Source organism: Budorcas taxicolor, chromosome 18, assembly GCF_023091745.1.
Source record: "Budorcas taxicolor isolate Tak-1 chromosome 18, Takin1.1, whole genome shotgun sequence".
NCBI lineage: Eukaryota > Metazoa > Chordata > Mammalia > Artiodactyla > Bovidae > Budorcas > Budorcas taxicolor.
The window spans coordinates 35783720-35787202 of record NC_068927.1 but is presented as its reverse complement, the minus strand read 5'-3'; positions in this window follow the sequence as shown (position 1 = coordinate 35787202).

Below are 3483 nucleotides of genomic sequence, written 5' to 3'. Positions count from 1 at the left end.
TGTGAATAAAAAAACCCCAAAAGATAGAAGTATGCATCTCCTTCACATAGAAGTGCAGCTGTGGGTGGTCCAGGGCTGGTGTGGTGGCTCAAGACCGTCGGGTCCCAGCCTCTTTCTGCCTTTCTGTCCCCAGACTGACTTCCTGGTTTGAGGCTTTCTTCCTCCAGGGGCCTTACTGTCCAGATGGCTCTGGAGCTCCTATTCTGTCTAGTGTTGGCATCGGACACACTGCCCTCTCTCCCCCACCATTCACACCTAAATTCAGATGTGGATGGTGATTTTTGCACAACTAAGATAAGCTGGAACGTTCTAAGTGGACTTTGCTAGAGACCTCGGAGGTGGGGGACAGGCAGGCGGGAGGGCTGGGCCACACGGTCTGGTTTCAGTTCCATGGTGCCTCTGGGCTCCTCCTCCCCTCCCTTCTGCTTTCACATCACCCACCCTCACTGCCTGGTGCTGTGATGTTCTCACCGGTAGCCAGTGGGATCCCACAGTGGAGCTCTCAGGAGCCCCTTGCCAAACATGGACTCTGGGAAATGATGTCACCCAGCCGGTTTTTCCCATTCCTCCCTCCTTTCCACCAGAACCCCTCACCTAGATGAGAAGTGCCTCCCTGCCTGGGGAGTGCATGGTTGAGACACTTCTGGGATTCCTGCAGACTCCCAGCGTCCCACCTGGGGAAGGCAGGATTGAGGTATTTATTGCTCTAGAGCAGGTAGGAGGTGTTTTCAAAACCTCTCTACCCCTGGATGCTATCTATCAAATCTGCATCACCCTCATTTTCCTGGAGCCTGGTGGGGGAGCTCATGTCAAATGCTTACATTATCTGTAGAATGAGTAACACTTGTTCCCTTGGCCTCTGCACCCTGAAGAGTTAACAGTTATGAAAATAATTGACAAGCTCTTGGAAATGTCAGGCCTCCACCATTGAGAATCTAACAACAATTATATTGCACCCAGTGCTTCTGGGCTTTGGCAGTGGATTACTGACTTAACAAAGGCCAGGGTCAATGGAACACAACTTCTTTTTCTTAATAACCTCAACCCTGTGGCCCCCCTGAGGCTGGGGTAAACTCTGTGTTCCTCTGGTTTCCGTAAGGTGGTGAACTTGGCCAAAGCTGTCATTAAACAGAAGCTAGGAGAAAGCCAAGCTTGTGGGATCGGAATGGGTATTAGCACTTAATGCTGTCCTCTTGAATTTCTGCATCTTTTGGCTTTTTCTTCTCCAAGACAGGTTCACGGAACACATGTGTCTGGGGACATAGTAATAGGTACTCTGGGAAAAGAAGGATTTGTAGTCCAGCAAATTTGAGATCCAGCACCTGGGTACTCTCTCTGAGCTACACAAAGTACGTTAGCCTAGGTAAAGTCAGGAAGTCCTGCAATAAAAGTGCCTTCTGAAATTTGCTTTAGTCAGGGACTCTCAGACTCATTTGACAGTAGGACTCCTCATTTAGGGGGTTATTAACTTCCAGGTGTGTGAGTGTTCCTTGGAACGCATGTTGGTAAGTGCTGTTTTAGGGCACCTGCAGCTGCTGATGACTCCTAGTTCTGGGCCCTTTGAGATGCTGTAGCTCCTGGTTCTCTAACTTTAGGCCGTCTGAATCCTCTGATGGACATGTTAAGGCATGGTCTGCAGGGCCTGCCCCTAGAGTTTCTAATACAGTGGATCTGGGATGTGCCTGAGAATTTATTTTCTAATGGCTATCTAGGTGATAGTGAGGCTGCTGGTCAGGAAGCACGCTTTGAGGACCACTTCTCGTAGCTTTAGGTTTTCTAGAAGTGGACATCCAGGAATTCCCATGAAAACTTGATGCCTTACTGAATCTCTTGTGAGTGCTGGTTTATCTTATCTGTCAAATGGGAGCATTGCTCACTTCTGGTGTTGTGAGGATAACTGGCCTGATGTGTGGAAGGGGCCCAGAGCATGGGCAAGTGCTAAGTTTTAAATAAATCTTACCTTTAGGGATCTAGATGTTGAAACATACTATAAAACGTCTATAATTTAAACAGTGTGGTACTGGTGCATGAATAGACCTGTGGGATAGACGAGGAAGCCCGGAAGTAGATGTAAGTACATGATAAAGGTGGCATCTCAATGATTATCCCACTGTATTAGAAACTCTGGGGGCAGGCCCTGCAGACCATGCCTTAACATGCCCATCAGAGGATTCAGACGGCCTAAAGTTAGAGAACCAGGAGCTATAGCATCTCAAACGGCCCAGAACTGGGAGAAAAGATGGATTTTTAAATAAATGGTGCTGAGACGACAGAGTCATCATTTGTAAAAAGATGGCTCATATGTCACACCATACCCAAGAATGAACTCGAGGTGGCTTAGGGATCTACATGTAAGAAAATGAAACCGTGCACATACCGTAAGAATGAATGCTTTGAAACCTCAAGGTAGGAGAACTTTGTAACTGATTCCAAATCCAGCAATAAAAAGATGGCTAAATCTGGCTAAAACATGTCTATGACAAAAGCCGTGAGAAAACAAAGTCAAAAGAGATCTGACGACATGGAGAAGATACTCAAAACATATCACAAAGGATTAATATTCTTGAAAAATTCTTAAAAATAGACGAAGAACCAAAACTCCAATAGAAAAATGAGAAAACTGTCCAAACAGACAATTTACAAAAGAGATATTAAAGTGGCACTGAAAGATAGGAAAAATACTCGAATTCACTCAGAGAAGTATAGATGCTATGGTCTAAATATTCGTGTCTCCCCCAAATTCATATGTTGAAAACCTAATGTCTAAGGTGATGGTGTGAGGAAGAGGGACTTTAGGAGCAGGATGATTAGGTCATGAAGGTGGACCCCTCTCAGTTGGGATTAGTGCTCTGGTAAGAGACCCCCACAGAGGTTCCAAGCCCCTTCTACCATATGAGGGAACAGGGGGACATAGGCAATCTGCAGTCTGGAAGAGGACCTTCACCAGTACCCAACCATGCTGGCACCATGATCTTGGGCTTCCAGCCTCCAGAACCCTGAGATTTGAATGTCTTGTTTATAAAGCCCTCAGCCTGTGGTATTTTGTTATAGCAGCCTGAACAGACTAAGACAGCAATTAAAAGAATACTGAGATACTTACTAGACTGGCAGAAAAAAAAATACACACATCTCAACACGTTCTGTTGAGGCTGTGGGGAAACACTCATACATTACTGGTGAGTATGCAGGTTTGTACAACACCTCTAGAGGGAAATTTTGACCACACCTGACAAACTGCATATGTACATACATCTTGATTGTGATCCAGCAACCCTGCTTCTAGGATGTGAAAATATATATGCCCAAGGTTATTTACTGCAGCATTGCTCGTAACTGCAGAATATTGAAGACAGCCGAAAGGCTCTTATTATATAAGAGAGTGGCTAAATAAACCATGGTACATCCATACAGTGGAGCAGCATGCAGCTGTGAAGTAGAATGAGAAGCTGCTCTCCAAACAGATGTGATACAGATTTCCAGGAC